The sequence below is a fragment of the Procambarus clarkii genome, chromosome 32 (assembly GCF_040958095.1).
Source record: "Procambarus clarkii isolate CNS0578487 chromosome 32, FALCON_Pclarkii_2.0, whole genome shotgun sequence".
NCBI classification, from domain to species: Eukaryota; Metazoa; Arthropoda; class Malacostraca; order Decapoda; family Cambaridae; genus Procambarus; species Procambarus clarkii.
Genome location: NC_091181.1, coordinates 17,927,967 through 17,949,412, shown reverse-complemented (window position 1 = coordinate 17,949,412; position 21,446 = coordinate 17,927,967).

Here is a 21,446-nt window from a genome sequence, read left to right as displayed (position 1 = left end):
ACTTGACTGTAGTACTTGATCACATTCAGTCCTCTGGGTTAAATAATATGTAATTAGGCTTGAATTTTAGCCTTTCAAGAGTTAACAGGGAAATGAAATCGCATTAGACTTCTAACCCCTGTAACTTGAGTACGGGACATCCGTCCTGTACGAACAGACGCACAAATGTGTGATTACTAACTACTAACTTAAATTAATCCAATAATTCGAAGGAGGAGTATCAGTGTTCGTCTGTTCTAAATAGGACTGCGACCCGTGAGCAGCCCCCGGGGAATTATGTCGGAAAATCCGGCACCATTTAATAATATTACATGCAATTGCAGATATTGCCATTGTATACACAAGTTACCCATAGAAAATGTAACTTGGAGTGGAACTTTCCATCTATAGAAAACGGGATATCATTGTCACATACTATTATAAATTCACCACCTATTATGGTGGGAAATATTCTTAAATACATTAGTCTTTGGACTTTACCGTCATAAAAACATCTCATATGAATTAATTTAATTATCAATATTAAAATAGGGTAAATGTGACCCTTCTATCACTTAATGACATCTGGACAATGTAGGCCAGTAGCGTTAGTGAGGGAGTGGTCAGCCATTGTTGTTAGACCAGGGGCCAGATTCACGAAAGCACTTACGAACGTGTACATCTTTCCTCAGTCTTTGACGGCTTTGGTTACATTTATTAAACAATTTACAAGTATGAAAACCTCCCAGTCAACTGTTGTTATTGTTATAAACAGCCTCCTGGTGCTTCGGAGCTCATTAACTGTTTAATAATTGAAAACAAAGCCGCTAAAGATTGAGAAAAGATGGACAGGTTCGCAAGTGCTTGCGTAAGTACTTTCGTGAATCTGATCCCAGAGTCGTGGAGCAAATTACGGCTCCTATAAATTCTCTTGGACGAAGTGTTATGGAAGATCAGAGTAGTGATCTGCCATCATCAACACGCTGTCAACAATCTAAAGGGAAGTGTTTTTCCGAAACCCGTTTATCTAATCATTTTTGGCCATTAATGTTAGGTAGGGGTCGTAATTCCGGATGTAACCTGAAACAATGACGAACAACATGTCCTTTATTGTGACAATAATTACATTGTTTCACAACAGTCGAACTTGTCGAACCTGATGTAGCTCTACTAGGGCTAATAGTACCCTTAGATTTACTAGATGCTTGGTCTGCACTGGCTGTAAGAACAGACTTTGAATTAAAATGACTACTCTTTGACCTCTCTCAATTATCCTGCCTAGAAGTGAATGTTTTAGGTGCCATGTGAAAATTATTATACGGTATTATATTTATCGTCTCATGTTCATCTGCCAAAATAGCCAAATCATGAACACCTTGTATGAACGTTTACCTGTGGCTAGTGCCATGGTCAACTTACAGGCAAACAAGACAAGAGTTCTTCTACTAGGATGAGCTGCTTAAAGGATAAAAAGATCATGAGTATTCATTCTATTAAGCCACCTGTCAAAGACTGACTCTTTTACTCGAGCAAAATCTGTAACTGTCTGATCATGTGCATGCTTGACTCTCTCTAAACTTTTGTCTTTATGCCTCTGCATTCAGTTCATATGCTTGCAAGATCCTCTTTTTAACTGTGGGGTAGTGAAAGCTGTCTTCAGGAGGGAGCAAGGGCGAAAATCTCTCGTGCCTTCCGACACAACTAACCTTGTATAATGGTCACCCAAGTATCCTCTGGTCATTTTAAACTAGTAGCTAACTTTGAAAAATGCAAGAAAACAATTCGGGGTCCTTCTCATCAAATTTAGGAAATTCAAACCCTTTAGAGAAGTAAAGTCCACTACTGTGACTACTACTAGAACTTCCCTTAGAACCCTTACTACTAGCAGCGGCTGCAGCTTCTAGCTTTTTCTCCTCAAGCCTAATCTGCGCCTCAGCCATCTGCTGTTTAATTCAAACTGTCTCTAACTCTATTTCTTTCTGCTTAGTTTCCTCTTCTCTGAATTTAACTAGCTCTAACTCGGCTTCTCTCTGCTTACTTTCTTCTTCTCTTTGTTTAGTTTCTTCTACACACCTAAACCTTTCTAACCCAACTTGCTTTAAGTGAAGTTCTAACCCTGCCTTCTCAGTCTGGCAGTACTCTCAACCTCATCAGGGTATTCTTACAATACCTCATCACTTAAGAAGCCATCTTCTTCTAGATACAGAAAAATAATTCTCAGTAATTTAGTTTTAGTCATTCTGGGTGCCACTTCTAACTCTAGGGGTTTTCCCATATAAATCAACACTGATTTAGTGAAGGTCTTAATCCTATCCACTGATGGATTCTGCAAAATTTCTTTTACTAATTGCTCCATATTAATTAATTAAAAAGACACGTTCTACAAATTATTATACCAAAATAGGAATATGGTAGATTAGCATTTGCCCACCTGCAACAAGCATGTACACTTAATTCCGTCGTGCAGCGTTGCAAGTGCAGTAATAATTAATTAGGTTCACATAGGACTGCACGCTGAATCATACGCAGAGACACAAGTCACCAAAGCGTCTTCAAACAAAGGATACTGGAACATTCACTTCAAATTGGCACAACAAACTAGATGTGGAGGTTTTCTATTTTGCTTTCCCGACTGCAATGCTTACGTCGCCAATGTACATATCGCAGACGCTTCACGAAGCTGTCGGAATCAACAGAGAAAATACGAGAGCAACCGTACAGGGCCTGGGAGCAAGGTCGAGTTAGAGTCCTTGAGGGTCTCTTCTCAGACTAGCCTCACCTGGTCCTGGTCCACGTTGATCGTTGGAATCTCCTCAATGCTTGAAACACTTTAAGACTCCTAGGGTCTCCTAGGGTCCTCATCACATTTATAGATTAGTGAATTAGGTAACTCGATGTTGGAGACACCTAGAGCTGAAGGCTTGAGTAATATTGGCAGTATTCAGAGGTAGTTCAACGGAAACACCGCATAAAGTTTAACAGTAGTTTATTTACTAACTTAACCACTAATACAAAGGGTGCTTGATTTACTTTAGATTGGCGTCAGAAAGGCTATGGTTGAATTAGCAAGACTCTTGACGTCTGGCTAATCGATTTGGATCCACTCGCGGAGAACACCTAACTTAACACAGTTAACAGCCAATCATTAACACAGCAAACCTGATGCTGAGTTTAACTTGATGGTGAGGAATGGACGGTGTTCAGTCTATTTGCTGATAGACTGAATAGAACACGTCTTCTATGCACGGGCTCCCTCACGTGAATACCCTGCAAGAGGCTGCCGGGCATCTCGTGGGACACACACAACAAGGGATTACAATTTGACCAATAGCATTGCAGGAAAAGAGCGGGAACCAATCATATTGATCGTTCCCTTATCAGTAGCAGAGGTGACGCCATGGACTCGTCACAGTTGTTATTCTCCATCACGCAGGTTGAGGCTGAGCCCAGAGGTTAGATCATCGCCTCACAGGCGTCTCCTCTCTCTCTCACGCTCCGCACCAGCTCTGTATACTCACTGACCCCTGGCAAGTATGCTTAACTTGCCTGTATCTAATTTACCCTTAGGCATACGGTGGACTCCGTATAATAAACGTATTTCTGGTTATGTGGGCATCCTGGGGACACCCAACATGACAGATTACTATCCAGGGTTAACAGAGATATGGCTTGTGCACGAAATCGGTGCACTGTGCACTGTGATGAGCCATTCAAGTCAGCTGTGGGAGAAGCTTGAGACCATACTCTCACATCACCCCCCAACGAAACACCATAACGTAATAGTGGCTTTAGGCATTGTATGTACTAGCTCTATCTATAAGTCAGTAGTGTAAAGTGCGACTAGAGCGACGCGCGCCAGCTGCCAGGTGGCACACAGGTGAGTGCCACCCGACAGGTGGGGCGCGGGTGTCTAGTCACACAGGTTTTGGGGGGAATTTTCCCGGAAGTTTTGGCGCGTTTCGGACGCGTGTGAGCGTCTGGTGTTATGGTATGTGGTCATGAAAGAGGGGAGATCATGATGTTGGATGGCAGGTGGTGCGCGTCGTTGCCGTCGCGACGCGTCGTTGCCGTCGCGACGCGTCGTTGCCGTCGCAGCGCGTCGTTACCGTCGCACAGGTTTGGGAGGGGAATTTCCCGGAAGTTTGGCGCGTGTCGGTCTTGAGTGGTGGGTGAGCAGGTGCAGCCCCCCCTCTGCCGCGCGGGTCTAGTCCTCGGGTGTTATGGTAAGTGGTCAGGAAAGACGAGAGTAGTGTGAGAGTAAGTGGTAGAGTAAGTGATAGAGTAAGAAAATAGAAGGAAGAGGGAGGAATGAGTAAAAGAATATGTATGCGTGTTTTTGCGTAGCCTTAATCGTGAGTTAGTGTGTAGATGTGAGGAGAAGGCAACACAGTCTGTTATGTTGTTTTGGGTGGGGGGTTGGATGGAGCTTCCCCTTCGTCTGGAGAGAGTGCTCTGGGCCATTATGTGGTTAGACAAACCATTAGCTCCCCTACAGGAAGTCGCAAGTGTTGAGGGGTGAGAGAGCACTCTCCTGCGGAAGTTGGGCATTCCCTTGGGTCATTTGTCTTCAGAGTGTTGATGTTCGTCCCACGACGACTTCCCATACACTGTGGATTCCGGTAAGGAGGCGCGAGATACTTACTCCGGCCGACAGACAGACAGACCCTCACCTGTCACCCATCAATCACTTCTCATTTGACCCAGGTCGTTTCACTCCCCTCACACACAAACGCCCCGCCAGTTCCCTGCGAGACTTCATCCGCTACACACGCGTCATACAGCTCCATGTCATGGAAAGGCGAAGCTCTACAGCATGCATGAAATGCGGAGTGTTTTATATTCCATCACCGAATCAACTGTGTCGACTGCAATGCGCTAGCTGTGAAAAACCGCCCCTAGGACATTACGACATCAAATGCAAGCGATGTCAGCAGATTTTCTGTGATAACCGTGAGTGTTATTCATATTTAATATTCCACAGTTCATTTTATGACATCCACAGGTGAAATATCGCGTGTAAACTACTATAGTGTGAGAATATTTTCTCATTCGGGCTATTACATTCCACACAGTTAAATATGTTCTTTTCAATTTCAGTTTACAAAACCGTGAAGTGTCCTTATTGCTCACCCACCCCGCGAGGAGGTCATCGCCGGAATGAAACTTCACATAAACGTAGGTAGCATATAAAATACACTTCTCGTATCTGTATTTCATCCACTTGCAAGCGAACACACATGCATAATAATAATCATATTTTTCCCCATTCACCCGTGCTGAATATCATTTGTTCCATTTCAGGTTATAATCCATACCTCAATCGACGGAGGGAACAGATCGACGTCATCGAGCCTATACCCCATTCCTCACACACTGAGCTAAGGAGTGCACATCTCACTCGCGGCCACCCCCCACCCATTCATCAGGCTCAGCCACGCCGCCAGATGGGAGGCTACGAGACCGTATCGCCCCCTGTTAACACGATGTTACGAATTCATACACACTCACCTGCTCAACCCCTTCACCAGGACATAAGTAAGTTATTATTACTGTCTGATTTCAGTCTATTTCCTAAACATATTAATCCACACTAGTCTGTTCCCTAGCCTCATAATAATATATATATATATATATATATATATATATATATATATATATATATATATATATATATATATATATATATATATTTATATATATATATATATAAATACATGCATTCATTCTAGAGATATATATATATGGTTCATTCTTTCTAGAGATAATATGTTTTCTTTTTTACAGACGACACACCGCTGTGCATAGATTTGGCATCCAGCGACAGCTGCAGCAGCAGTGGCGGTGAGAGTGACACAGCAGGGCGGGCAGTAGCCACTTCCGGCTCTCACAGGGAGGGGAGGAGGAGGTCTCGTTCACCCGCCCACTCAACCCCCCGTTCCTCCCTCAGCCCCATACCCCAATCAAACAGCGACAGCTATGACAGCAACAGCAGCAGCAGCATCAGCAGCAGCAGCAGCAGCAGTGGTGAGAATCGTACCATTTTCATCTCAGACAGTGACCCAGACATCTGCTCAGCAGACCGGGACCTTGACCCGCCAGCGTCTGTCAATTCTGACTTGTTAGCACCGTCTGGCGTAGTAGCTGAGCCAGCGGTCTCACCCATTCATCTCGGAGGGGGTGGGTTATCACCACCCCCCACCCCTCCCAGCCCTATCCCTTCACCCCCTCCACATCTTTCCCCCTCTCCTCCACCTGCGCTAGAAATTCAACCTCAGTTGCTGGATCGAATTGACAACTATAACGGCAGCTACGTCCGGCTTTCATTCTCCATACCAGAACATGTTAACACCTCCCCAGGACTCTATCTGCGAACATACAGGGATTTTTTCATTAATGAGGTTCGATCCCTTTTCTCCCCACAACACCCATTCCTCCTAATTTACCCAGACATCACTCTAATTGTGCGGAATTTAAATGTACAACAAGACAGGGAGGATAATCTATTGGATCCTATAAATAACGATGGCTTCCCCATACGAGGTGAGGGGCAGAGAATTACTCTAGAGGAAGTAGAAACTCTTATTGATTTTTGGGCTGATGAATTGACAGAGAAAATATCCCAGTATCTGGAAGCGAAGGAAGGCTCCAATGTCTTGGTTGAGCGGCTCACCGGGTTTTACATTAACTGTGGTCAGATTGAACATCCGATAAGATTAGGCTCGCATGTAGACTATCCTGAAGGCTTGCGTGGGAAAAAATTGGTTTTCAATCCAGAGGGAGAGGCTGATATTTGCCTTATGCAGTGTGTTGCTGCTTATAAATGTTTAGCTAAGGGGATGCGACTAGGTAATATCCGCGCTAGATCTGTGAATGCTAGTTGGTGTCTCAGACACATGAAATGGCCAGCAGATGTCAATTCTGCAGTGACGTTTGAGGATATTCACAAGGTAGAGAAAATTAATAAAGTCAGTATATTCATCTATTCACTAGAAAGAGATGAAAATGCCAGACGACAACGACACTACATTACACTAGCTAGGAAGGGAAGAGGGGGTTATACAGATGTCATACCATTGCTGATGTTGGAAGCTCAACACTTAGTATTAATTAAGGATTTTAACCAATATGTATGTAATATACGAGATCATGGTGATCGCATCCCGAGTCATCACAGCTTCTGTCATTGTTGTTTGATATCACTCCCAGCAGATAGCATGCAGAGTCATGAAAGTACATGCAAAGTACATCAGACTCTCAAATTCTACCCACCAGAGAGGAAGATTACTTTCCGTAACTATGGACGGGGTTATGGTCCTAGTCACATGTGCTTTTATGACTTTGAATGCATGTTAGACCGCTCGAACCCTAAGGGAATGATAGAAACACGTCACAATGCAGTGGCGTATGCGTACATCATCATTGACAGACAGAAGAATATTGTTGAGAAAGATACTTATTTGGGTAAAGATGCGGCCAATCACTTTATAACCACGCAAGAAGCGTCATGGGCACGAATCAAGAAGGGGATAGTATCCTATGAACTTCACATGTCTCAGCAACAGCAGGCACTATTTGAGACAAAAACAGCCTGTGAACTCTGTGATGAACCTTTTAACAGAGATGTAATCAAAGTCCGTCATCACGACCACACAGTAAGATTCCACAATTATCAAGCAGCTTACTGTGATAGATGTAATTTGCAGTGTGTAAATTCATACAAGTTCCTATACACATTTTCACACAACGCTTCCTATGATTTAGGAGTAATCCTAAACGAGATGAGAGATAGACCAGGAAGTGAAATAGATATATTAGCCAAGGATGGATTTAAATTTATGAAAGTTGATGTGAACAACTTAAGATTTTTGGATAGTTTAGCCTTTCTCAACGGCTCGCTAGGAAGAATAGCCAAGGATCATATTGATAGTGGGAAACCTACCACATTCACTTTGGCTATGTTAAAAGGGGTAAATAAAGCGGCCATCCCAAAACTGTTGAAGGGTAAACAATCATTCTGCTATGATTATTTATCCTCTATGTCTGTGTTAGATGAACCACACCTTCCTTCTCGTGATAAGTTTTACAATACACTAAAAGACGAAGAGTTGTCAGAAACAGATTATAAACAAGCCTTAGAAATTTTTGATTTGGCTAAATGTCGCAACATAGGGGAGTATCTGCTCCTTTACCTCAAAGTGGACACAGGATTGCTAGCTGATGTGTTCACAGTCTGGCGAGATACCATGCTTGCTCTCTACAAATTATACATTTCCCACTACATTTCTTTACCCTCATTTGCTTGGGATGCGTTCTTGCTTAAATCGAAAGTTGAACTTGATGTTGTGTCAGACCCAATGTTATATGATTTACTTCGTCGGAATCTCCGAGGTAGGTTCACCAGTGTGACGAGACAGTACACGAATGTGGAGAACAGGCACACAGGCTTAGATCTAGGGGAAGATAGTAGCTACATCATCTACTTAGACTTTAATAGTCTTTACGGGGCGTGTATGACTGAACTACTCCCTCGGGGTGGGATCCGGAAACTGACACATGATGAGCGTGAGGTACTGCTAGAGCAAGGTTTGGAGAATATCCCATGTGACGGGACCAAGGGGTACTGGGTGTTGTGTGATACACTGCAGGTCCGACCGGAGGTCGCTAGGTATACAGATGAACTGCTCCTAGTTCTTTCACATACATGCATTACTGAGGATCACATTTCACCCTACAGTAAGAATATTCTTACAGAAGAAAGTCGGGGACTGCCTAAAAACAACACTAAATTAATTGCTTCTCACCTTCCTCAGAAAGATTACCTCGTTAGTCTGGACTTGTTACAGTTGCTCATGCGCATTGGATTAGAAGTAGCTAAAGTTCACGACATCTACGAATTCGAGCAGGAGAGTTACCTTAAAGACTTCATTGAAACCAATGTTCGTGAACGAGCCAGTACCAAATGCGCGATAAAAAAAAAGGCTTTCAAACTCGTATCAAACTCTATATATGGAAAGAGTCTCACAGATGTATCTAAATATGGGAACAAACACTATTTGGTCACAGATCGTAGTCATTTCCTGAAACATGCTCGAAACCCATTCTTCAAGCGGAGTCTTTTGTTAAGTAAGGATCGTGTGATATGTACTATCAAGCAGAAGTCTCTCCTAGTCAACACTCCTACGTATCTGGGTTACCATATACTTCAAATTGCTAAGAGGCGACTCTATGAGTTCTGGTATGATGTTGTCAAACCTGCGTATGGGGATAAAGCGAGTCTGTTATATACAGACACAGACTCTTTCATCATTAAACTGGACTGTCAGGATGTGTTTGAAGAGTTGAATAAGTCTCCTCTCTTCGACTGTATGGATTTTAGCAATTTTAATGTCACACATCCATCCTACTCTAAAGCGCGAGAAGGTGAACTAGGATTGCTCAAGTCTGAAATAGGCTCTAAGATTATTAACCAGTTAATTGCTCTCAGACCTAAAACATATTCGTTCACCACTCATGATGGGGAGCACACTTGTAAGTGTAAGGGCGTACCTTACCATCTACAAGAGAAACTCTCACATGACTCATTTCAACACACTCTTGAAACAAACACTTCAATCAGGTATGTGTCGAGATCTATACGCAACGTGCAAGGAAAGATTTGTACATGTCGCAGTACCTGCAGAGGATTGTCGGCATTTGACGATAAACGCTACATTTTAAGCCCCACACAGTCCCTAGCGTATGGTCATCCTGATATTCCCAATAACAATGATGATGAGATGGATGTAGAAGTGAGAGAGGAGGAGGAGGAGGAGGAGATGGAAGAAGAAGTGTTTATGGAGGAGGAGGAAGTAGAGCAAGCACAGAGACTCTACCCAATATTCAATCCCTGGAGCAAACGCGATGCTACAGCTCAGAAACTATTCAACCCTCGCTAGATTTTATGTTGTACAATTGTTAGGTAGTATTAAGATGGATGCCAATATGACTAGAACTTTGTATACTAAATGAATAGGATGTTTAATATTATTGTTTGTGATCTGTAAGAACTATGATTAGTTTTAAAATAAGCTGTTTAATATTATTGTTTGTGAACTGTAAGAACTATGCTGTTTAATATTATTGTTTGTGAACTGTAAGAACTATGTTTAGTTTTAAAAATGATGTTGCTGTACAAAAAATATGTGAATAAACACCTGTAAATGACTATGTTTGTATAAATACCACCTCAGTTCCTTAGTTTTTAGCAGTCTTAACGAAGCATTAATCATGGACAGTTCCTATGATATAATCCATGCGGAACATCTAGATATTTTCAGAGAACCATCTCGTGTTATTATTGCTGGTTATTCAAACAGCGGAAAATCCTACTTGTGCAGTAAACTTGCAAGGAAGTATCAACACAAGTTCTCCTCAATAATCATATGCGGAGGAGGTTACTCTGAATTACGATCAGATCCACAAATTAAAGGGAAGCTGATCGAGCATTCAACCATTATTGATCCTGTGGAAGAGCGAGTAGATAATGACTCGCATATCTTAGTAATCTACGATGACCTTTTTACAGAGTCTGCGAATTCAAAAATCTTATCAGACATGTTTACTTGGGGCCGACATTTCACGGTTTCCGTCATATTGATTACTCAAAATATATTTTTTCCTGGTAAATATTCGAGGAATATTAGTTTAAATGCTTCTCATTTCATATTGGTTAAATCACGAGACCTGTCACAAATTGAAACACTCGGACGACAAATATTTGGGAAAGTGGATTCAAAGAAATTTGTAGAGTTATATAAGCAAGTTATTAGTCAACCCTACGGCTATTTGCTAGTAGATCTGGGCTCGAACACTCCATCTACGATAACATTACGCGGTAATATTGTTCACGAACCGCCCTATGAGATAGTTTACCAATGGTGAGCAAGAAAGATGTACTGGAAGGAGTATATAACGACCCCTCATCTAGCGGAGGGCTTGGAGGGGTACAGAGATTGTATAAGGCCGCCAAATTAATTAACTCTAGTATAACTCTAGTCGATGTAAAGGACTATCTGAAAAGCTCTGACTCCTATACATTGCATTATTTACAACCACATAAATTCCCTCGGCGTCGGGTGTTAAGCCCTAAACCGCGACTATTTCAAGCTATAGACTTGGCCGAGATGAGTTTATTGGACAAACATAATGATGGAGTGAAATATTTACTCGTATGCGTAGATATTTTCTCCAGGTACGCCCAAGTAGTACCCTTACGCGCTAAGGATGGGAAAAGCGCCACTAATGCTCTAGCTTTAATTCTAGATTCACCTCATTCTCAAGGAGTGCGCAAAATTAATTCTGATCGAGGTGGAGAATTTTATAACGCCACTATGAAAAAAATGCTGGCAGCAAGGAAAGTACGGTTATATAGTGTATTTTCTCAGGAGACTAAAGCTTCAATCGCTGAGCGGTTCATACGTACTTTAAAAGGTAAACTTTACAAGTTTATGACGGCGCGCAACACTTTAAAATACACGCAGGCTCTACCAGATATTGTGAAAACATATAATTTAACCCCACACAGAGGATTGAAGGGGAAGACACCTGCGGAGGTGCACGCTCTATCCTCGCCCAGCGAACACGCCAAACAATTTGATTTAATGTATAAAAGCCCGAGCAAAACAAAGAGAGCTGTCATTCCACGATTGAGTGTTGGTGATACAGTACGCATCACTCTATCTGATCGCATTTCCAAGTTTAAGAAAGGGTTTAAGCAGCAGAACACCCGCGAGATCTTTACAGTTACACGTATTGATCGGAGACAACACATCCCTTTATACTTTCTAAAAGATCTGAATGGGGAAGAAATTGATGGTGGCTTCTATAAACAAGAATTAACACCAACACATTTGCCTCAAACCTTTAATATTGAGAAGGTATTGGGACAACGCAGAGTCTCTGGCAAACTCCAGTATAAAGTTAGGTACGCAGGTTATGATCGATCATTCGATCAATGGATTGATGCTGCTGAGATATTACATTTATAATGAAGAAGCCCTTAGTTTATAAATACAAGGAATTGATCCAACTATTATCAAAACTTCAGTATTCCTCGAGAAAGCAGTTGATTGAAAAATTGAAGAAACCACATATAAATTGTTTATCAGAAATTTTTAGTAACTTTTTAAAAAAAAAATTGCCCGTGCCTGACAAGGTCGTTAAAAAGTTGAACAAATATAAATTGCTTATTCGGTCACTAGCCTGTAAGAAACCTTCTGTGACAACTAAGAAACAGATATTAACCAGCAAACGAGGAGGCAGTATTTTATCCATTATTTTACCGATTGCGGCTAGTTTAATTACACGGTTGTTCAGTAAGTAAAATGAAAGCCTTTTATCTCGTACCGCGTAAAATAGTGGACAACCGGAAAGCTGCACACAGCCCTGCTTACCCCACTGTGAAAGCGGTTGCTCGTCATCTTACTGTCAAACCACCTCCTCCTCCTCAGTTGCATACCAACCCTTCCATAAAACATTTAATAGATTTGAAGTTAAAAGTGAGAGATCACGAATATGCGAGATCCTTGCTAAACCATTATGATGCTACTGGAATCGTTCGTTGGGATCTGAATGGAAATGTATTGGCTCCAGTATCTGGCATACATATAATTAATGACATTATACATAAAATGACTGTGCTTAAATCTGTTTTTCTACCGGATAAACTCCCCATTGCTCAACTGTTTTTCACACTAACATCTACATCGCGAGATTTATTCCGTAATACTACGGCAAGCAGTCAAGTGTATGAGGCTCCATCTGTTAAGAGAAAGGCGACTGTCAAGATTGATCCTCACAGTAAAAGGAAAGCTTCCTGGATTGTATATTAGCAGGTGAGTGTATATAAATGAGCGTGTAATGTGTAGATGGCTTTACTAGACAAAAAGCGGTCTAAGGAGATAGAGCGATGGACACTCACGTGATATAGGCCACCAGCGTATCAGATACGCATTTATTCCCCAATAACATCCCCGCATCTTTCCAAAATCGATTGTTTAACCAGCTAGAATTAGATCCCAGGAGGAGTTATGAAATGTGTCTACAAAAATTACTCCTCCCCACTTCACATTACGTTATTAAGCGTGATAATCCTGAGGCATATATACGTGTAGGCGTTACGTATGAGAAAGTGAGCGAGGGGAAATACATGCATTCAAAGCATTTATTATCATCTGATGTTTTAGCCGGAACTATAAAAGAAATTAATACCAGGATTAATACAGAAATAGAGGCCATATTTTCAAGTAATGCTAAACTGAGTTTTTTAGGAAAGTCATTAAAACAATTTTCAGCTAAATATGGAACGCATTTTATTAAATATGATTCTTCCTCCAATCGAAACAAGTTCACTACTGTGATTAGTGATGAGAATATTAGCTCTGCAACGGGGCATAAAAACATCAGTAGAGTTACATTATCATTTGGAACCGCTTTTGGGAAAGTGTTGGGCTTAGTTCCAGAAATAGAATATGACATATTCGCAAAACGTCAGTACGCCTCGAGTGTAGTTAACACATGTCTATTCCCGCCAATGCCTAGAGGAGGAGTTGATATTCTGTGTGTTTATTGCGATAGAATCTCTTCTACTAGATATGGAAACCAGTCTGTAAATATTTTGGATGTAATCTCCCTAAATGGAAGTGATAACAGCAACAATAAAAAACTATATGTGCGTCTTAACACTAACATGATAGATAGCGTCAGCATCACTGTTAGGGATCAAGATGGTAACCCCATACATTTTGATGAACGTGGGTGCACCATAGCAGTCTTGCATGTACGCCCCGTTGCAGGAGGTATATAACACCAATGCTTTCCCGCCACTCCTCATTCGTCTGAAACAAGCGGAGAAATGCGTGTCCACTTTATTCCCCCCTCTGTTGAGGAATTATACATTCTGTTAACCCCTCCTAGAGGTGGAGGGACTGATGATATACGGATTTTCAACAGTAGTAGACGTTATACGCGAGGAGGAGGAATATTTTCCTTTTTAAGCGGGATAGCGCGTCGAGCAGCGCCCTTTATCATGAGGACTCTGGCCCCGGCTGCGCTTAGCTTGGGGCAGAACGTACTAGCCGATATTAATAATGACAAACAAACTTTCAAACAATCTCTTAAGAAACGCGGAATTGAAACATTGAAAGGAGTGGGGAAGCAAATGATAGGTGGAAGAGTGCATAAAAAGAATAAACAAACAAAAAAATTAGTAAACATCAAACGTTTTACTAAAGCGAAATATAATGATGTGTTGTCATAACTTCTTCTCACTCGGTTGATGTTGTCTAAAGCGCGAACATGGCCGGATATAACGCTCTGGGCCTCCAGGTGCCATTAGAACATTATACAGCTGCTGTTAGTGAAGCCTTTCCTAAAGTATTTTCCCCTCGATTGGTAGAATCAACAATCGCCAGCAGACAAACGGTGGATGTATTACCTGTGAATTCTGGGGTCAATAATAAGTTTACAGACACTTATCTGGAATTCATCATCAAGGGGGTGAATGGTCAACTGGTGGATTTATCATCTATAGCTTTGGAGTTGACTATTGATCTAACCGAAGAAGATGGAATAACGCCTTTAGGAGATGCTAAAAACGCATCGTTGGTGAATGGATTATCGCAAACTCTATTCAAATCCGCTAGTTGATGTTGCGTGTAAACTCATGCTATGGAATGTGTTTACTCTGATAAACAGTTAGGCTGGAGAGGGGTTTGAACGGATATAATTATGTTCGATGATCTAAGACTGAGGAAATGGAGCTGGGTAATGTCCAGATTAATTTTGCTACGTTAGAAATAAAGCGATCTTAAATCTCAAGGTGAATTAGTTGGAAAATAAAGAACTTGTACAAAAAAAATGAACTAAGCTGAGGGGGCAAGAGTTGAAACTTGATAACTGAACCGGTTTTTATTTACTATGACTGAAAATGTAGTTGGTGTTCAAATCTCAGGAGAATTGGACTGATAGTAATAAATTTATAGGAGAGGACAGGAGCTAGAGTTTTATAATTGTTTACATCATATTTACTATGTAATACAGAGGGTAGAAATTACAGTGAAATTGCTGGGTTATTTACAAATATACGAGAGAGCTAGAGCTCAGTAACTGACTTGATATTATTTACTAACTTTGAAGTATGACTGCTTTAAATTTCGGAAAAATTGATCTATTACTAACGATCTTGTACAAATGAACTAAGCCGGGGACCAGAGCTGGAGATGGCTTTGTTTATATAAGTAAAACTGAAATAGTTTTAATGAAAGGAACTATGAATGAATGAACCATACGAAGGAGAGAGAGGGAGAGAGATAGAGAGAGAGACAGGGAGACAGGGAGACAGAGAGACAGAGAGACAGAGAGACAGAGAGAGAGAGAGAGAGAGAGAGAGAGAGAGAGAGAGAGAGAGAGAGAGAGAGAGAGAGAGAGAGAGAGAGAGAGAGAGAGAGAGAGAGAGAGAGAGAGAGAGAGAGAGAGAGAGAGAGAGAGAGAGAGAGAGAGAGAGAGAGAGAGAGAGAGAGAGAGAGAGAGAGAGAGAGAGAGAGAGAGAGAGAGAGAGAGAGAGAGAGAGAGAGAGAGAGAGAGAGAGAGAGAGAGAGAGAGAGAGAGAGAGAGAGAGAGAGAGAGAGAGAGAGAGAGAGAGAGAGAGAGAGAGAGAGAGAGAGAGAGAGAGAGAGAGAGAGAGAGAGAGAGAGAGAGAGAGAGAGAGAGAGAGAGAGAGAGAGAGAGAGAGAGAGAGAGAGAGAGAGAGAGAGAGAGAGAGAGAGAGAGAGAGAGAGAGAGAGAGAGAGAGAGAGAGAGAGAGAGAGAGAGAGAGAGAGAGAGAGAGAGAGAGAGAGAGAGAGAGAGAGAGAGAGAGAGAGAGAGAGAGAGAGAGAGAGAGAGAGAGAGAGAGAGAGAGAGAGAGAGAGAGAGAGAGAGAGAGAGAGAGAGAGAGAGAGAGAGAGAGAGAGAGAGAGAGAGAGAGAGAGAGAGAGAGAGAGAGAGAGAGAGAGAGAGAGAGAGAGAGAGAGAGAGAGAGAGAGAGAGAGAGAGAGAGAGAGAGAGAGAGAGAGAGAGAGAGAGAGAGAGAGAGAGAGAGAGAGAGAGAGAGAGAGAGAGAGAGAGAGAGAGAGAGAGAGAGAGAGAGAGAGAGAGAGAGAGAGAGAGAGAGAGAGAGAGAGAGAGAGAGAGAGAGAGAGAGAGAGAGAGAGAGAGAGAGAGACAGGGACAGAGACAGAGACAGACAGAGAGACAGATCGTTACTCTTAAAATGTAATTTGGGCAAAGAACGAATGAAGTTGGTATATTCTCCACGTTACATTAATGATATTGGGTAAAGAACGAAGTTAGCATATTGGTCGTGTTACCTTACAAGGATGTAAGGGTGAGAGTGAAGGCGGGCTTGAAAATTGACATGGTGATCATCCTCTGATGCGTTGTCAGTCTAAGTGAAATGGAGAAAGATATGTGAACAGCGGCAGCAGGAGAAAGGAAAATGATGTTACTTTCCCCAACTATTAAATGATCTGGAGAGAGAGAGAGAGAGAGAGAGAGAGAGAGAGAGAGAGAGAGAGAGAGAGAGAGAGAGAGAGAGAGAGAGAGAGAGAGACAGAGAGACAGAGACAGAGACAGAGCGAGAGATAGAGAGAGAGAGACATGGAGACAGAGAGACTGAGACAGATAGAGAGAGAGAGAGACAGGGAGACAGAGATAGATAGAGAGAGAGAGAGTCGGAGACCCTGGCGAAACGCAATGGTAATGGGTGTCCCACCACTTCCGGTGTCGTAGGAGAAATACCCAGACTAGTTGGAAAGATGACCAGTCAGGCTCCAACCTGCGACCAGTACGCTTACCCCGTCGCGACATTGAAAAACGCTTAGGTAATGGTACACTCCCCTCCTGCAGGAGACTTTGCCCTCAACCTCACACACACACTTAGCTCTTCCTGTAGGGGACGTTAATGGTTTGTCTAACCACATAATGGCCCGCTGCAGTCTCACAACGAGAGTGACTTCTCTCTTTCTTGACCCGAACACAGAAAAGCCAGGTGCAGTCCCGTGTCTTTTCTGTGCATTTCTTACAAACATCACTTAAGACCTTCCTGTAAGGGGGAGTCAATGGGTTTGTCTAACCACATAATGGCCCAGAGCACTCTCTCCCGACGCGGGGAAACTCCATCCAGCTCCCAAAACAACATAACAGGCCGTGCTGCCTTCTCCTCTCATCTACACACTAACTCACGATCAACTCTTTTACTCCTTCCTCCATCTTCCTTCTATTTTCTTACTCTATCACTTGCTAAACACACACATATTCATTTCACTCCTTCCTCTTACTCCACCACTTACTCTCACACAACAAGATCTCCAATCTTTCCTGACCACTTACCTTAACCCCCGAGGACTGGAGCGACGCGCTCCAATTACCTCCGACACGCGCCATAACTTCCGGGAAATTCCCCTAACCCGCGAGGACGGGAGCGACGCGCTCCACCTGTCAGCTGCTGCCCAACACCTGTCCTTCCGTTTCTTACAACAACACAACTCTTTCTTAACCAGAACACACAGAAAAGCTCCCCAAAACCACGAGGACTGGAGCGACGCGATCCACTTTCCTCCAACACATGTCATAACATCCGGGAAATTCCCCGGAAAAAACTTGAGGACGGGAGCAACGCGTGGCACCGCCAGGTGGCACTCGACCTGAGCGCCACCTGGCGGTGCCGCGCGTCGCTCTAGTCCTCAACTTCACTACTTAAGTCCACCAATCTTTGTAAAAATCTCTTGTATGTATGTACCTTACCTAAATAAACATTTATCATTTATTTATTATTTACCAAGCTCCACAGAGTGGTGACTCCTTCTACCTCACACCGCTGACACATGTGCAAGTACTCCTGAGTGCACGTGGTGTGGCTGAGTCGATCAGACCCCGTTTTCTATACTGCTAGGCGAGGCAGGTTCTCGTCTAGACTATTTCCTTCTGGTAAGTGAGGAATTTTTTCAGTCACCGGGTCACATGGGCTATCTGTTCAGGTCTTGAGCAGGCACTGTGGTCGGACGGAGCTCCAGCTCTAGGTCGGCTCAACGCCTCGAAACCCTGAGTGGTGCTAGTCTGTCCACTGCCTCTCTCCACTTGTGTCATGCCTGAAACATCAGAGGCACACTGGGAACTAGTGTTCGGTGATTCGTGATGCATTACCTCGCTCATGTCTCCATCGTTCGACGTCTCGTTAATCACCCCTGACCTACTCAACCAGTCAGCACCTACGTTGTCGGTTCCCTTTAAGTAAACCACGCGGAATGTGAACTGTTGAAGGAACAACACCCAGCGCATTATTCTAGGGTTTGCGTTTTTAAGTGTGCCGATGTGGCTGAGGGGTTGGTGATCTACTTGAAACGTGAAGCTCTTACCATAGAGATACTGGTAGAATTTCCTTACTCCCACGACAGCAGCAAGGAGTTCCTTTTCTACAGTGGAGTACTTCTGCTCAGCATCGCTCAATTTACGACTGGAGTACGCAACTGGCAATATTTCACCGTCGTACTCTTACATGAGTACAACACCAATACCTGTATTTGAGGCATCTGTCTGGAGGATGTACTCCCTGGTAGAATCTGGTAGTCTAAGGATGGGTGCTTCAGTTAGCTTCTTCTTGAGCGTCGAGAATGCTGAGTTCTCCATTTCTGTCCAATGTACTCTAACAGGTGCATTCTTCTTGGTTAGATTAGTTAGCGGAGTTGCTATGGACGTGAAATTGGGAATGAAAGTTCTGTAGTACCCTGCAAGTCCCAGGAATGACTTAACCTGCGTCTTGGTGGCGGATGGAGCAGCTTTACTGATCTTGGTGATCTTCTCAGGCAGCGGCCTGGTGAACCCTCCCCCTATCACGTGACCAAGGTACCTGACCTCCTTGCACCCCAACTCACACTTGGTGGGTTTTGCAACCATTCCTACTTCTTGTAGTCTTGCCAACACCTGCCTTAGCAAGGTCAGATGTTCTTCCCACGTAGCAGAGTGGATGAGCACATCGTCCACGAACACTTCTACTCCAGTAATTTCCCCCAAGACCTTGCGTATAGTTCTGTTGAACACAGCCAGGACGTTCACCAGTTCAAACAGGAGGACTGTGAACTGAAAGAGACCTTCGCTTGTCATGAAGGCAGTGCAGCGCTTACTGTCTTCATCTAATGGAATCTGCCAAAATCCTTTTGTCAGATCAAGCTTGGAGAAATAGCAACTGGAAGCTAACCTCGAGAACATCTCATTCTGATTGAACATCAGTTCAGCATCAAACTCTATGATGGAGTTCAATTTCCTGAAGTCGAGGCAGATGCGCACACCTCCCCCAGGCTTCTTCACTAACACCATCGGGCTTGAGTATGGTGAGGTCGACTTCTCTATTACTCCTGCATTAATCATAGATGCCAGTTCTTCTCTCACCTGTGGTACAAGGTGATGAGGAACAGGATATGGTTTTGTTCGTACCGCTTGCTGCTCTAGCAAAGGTATGCGGTAACCCTCTACCTTTGCAACTTTAGTGACGTCAGAGAGTACCTCCTTGTACTCTGCTACCAGTCGAGTAACCTGGTCGACTTGATCTTCAGACAGCTGATCATCAACCTTAACATCTCGGTGTGTCTCCTGCTGCTGTTGATTGAAGAGACCTGGCTGACCTACCTCCTCGTCGCCGGTTATCACTGAGACACCGGCGATCGTTGCTGAGAGCAGAGGGTGGTCGATCGGCCCTGTCGATGTCAAGCCCCACGGTCCTCTCCTGTTCTTACGTCTTACATGCTTCTTCGGCTTTGTGGATCCATCTACAGGAGGGTCCTCATAGCGTTTGAGCATGTCGACGTGGTACTTCTTCCTGGCACCATCGACGTCGAGCACGAAGTTTAACGAGTGCGAGCACTCCACTACCGTGAATGGGCCCTTCCACTACAGCAAGAGCTTGTTCCTGCTGGTGGGAAGTAACAAAAGTACCTTGTCACCTAAATTGAACTTGCGTTCTTTTGCTTTTTTCACCTTTGCAGACACTCCCCGAATGTCTCGTAATTTCAAAGGTTTTTCTGGTCGAGTTGGCTTGTTGCTCTCTGACCTCGTAGTGACAGCTGCCACGAGCGAGTTACCTGTTAATGGAGTTGTTATCGCTTTAACTTCACAGCTTGCCTTCTCTCCCTTATTCTTCAGATGGGTGAGAGTGTGGTCACTCCGTGTGACGTCACCCGCGGGTAAGTCACCAGCTGACTGAGGGCGGCTGCACTCCTCACTCTCCCCCGTTTTCTTCGAGGGTGGACTCGGACAATCAGAGACTCCCGGTACATTCCCCAATAAGAGTCCATATACAGCCCGTTCCTGTTGAACGGCACAAACTTTTCCTTTGGTGTCAGGTGTGTCGACCCACACATACACCTCCACCATCTTTTTAACATAGCTATTTGGGAATTTGACATAGATATGTCTACCTGTCTTAGATCCTGGCTTTACTAGGCTTTTTCTTACCATGTGGGTAGTGGCGCCTTTGTCACGGAAGATTTTCGCCGATTTTCCGTTAAGATATCCGTCCACCACCTCAAGGGTCCAAGCTAGTGGATACTTTCCAACGTTGTGATGTTTCTTACCACTTGAGCTCACACCTGCTATGTAACCTGATTTCGGTTTTGCCTTGCAATCAGCTGCACGATGACCTGGCTTACCACAGGTGTAGCACTTGTGCACATGCTTGTTGGAGGAGTTTCCCTGCTCCCCCGACACACCTGTCTTAGGCTTAGCTCCCTCGCCAGTACCTGTAGCATGATGCTTCTCGTGCGGCTTCACCCCTTTCACCTGTCTCCTGGCCCCAGCCCACAGATCACCTTGCTTGGTCATAGACAGATTTGACACAACTTCCTGCTCTTTGAGCTTGACACGCAGAGACGATTCGCATGCTTATAAAAACTGTTCACGAATCATCAGTTCATAGAACTCCATGCTCGCAGGAGTAGTCTCCATGAGTTCACAGTAACGGTTTAGACTGGATTCTAACCGCTGTAACATTAACACATATGTCTCCCCTTTTTGCAATTGAGCCCTAAGGAAATTCTCTAGCATCCAGTCTGCAGTGATGCCAAAACCGTTCAGCAGCGCTGTTGTCAATGCCTCGTAATCTCCGCGCTGGTGCGGACCCAGACTGTGGTAGATAGTTAGTGCCCTACCCTTTAACAATGCACTAAGAGCGAGTGCCCACTTTGATCTTTCCCAACGCAATCAGCGGCATAACCTTCGAAACGCTTGATGTATGCATCCATCGAATCGCCCCTTTCATCAAAGTTAGCTAGCTAGTTTAGGTAGTTTGACAGTCGTACCTTGTTCAACGTTAGTCTCTGTTGAACGATCACTTGTTTGGTCATTCTGCCTCGGTTGCAACTGCATGAGAGCTATGCGTTCAGTACTCTCTCTGTTCTGCT